Source organism: Buceros rhinoceros, unplaced genomic scaffold (genome assembly GCF_000710305.1).
Source record: "Buceros rhinoceros silvestris isolate BGI_N320 unplaced genomic scaffold, ASM71030v1 scaffold10293, whole genome shotgun sequence".
Lineage (NCBI taxonomy): Eukaryota > Metazoa > Chordata > Aves > Bucerotiformes > Bucerotidae > Buceros > Buceros rhinoceros.
The window spans coordinates 5646-6013 of NW_010403017.1; positions in this window are offsets into that span (position 1 = coordinate 5646).

Sequence of the window (368 nt, forward strand, 5' to 3'; positions counted from 1 at the left end):
GGCTCCATTTTGAAACGGGCAGCTCATGGTGTACTAGTTTGTGTGCAGACCAGTTCTTTATGGTTTTTTCCCTCACTTAGGTTACATGAAGAGCAGAAGGAGATGGATATTCTTGAAATATACTGAGTTGTGGACAGTGAAGGAGAGAATAAACAGTATTTAAAAAGAGGTTCGTCTCTTCTGAAAACAAACACAACAAAAAAACCACATCACACAGGTAGTAGGGTATTTAACTTGCTCTGTAAATGGAGCAACTGTCAGGTAAATGTCAAAACTCTTGCTTTTGCTCAGGATAAAGCCGGATAGTTGAGGCATTAGTCAGCCTCCTTGTCCCTCCTGAAATGTGTGGCTGGGGGCCCAGGTTGAAA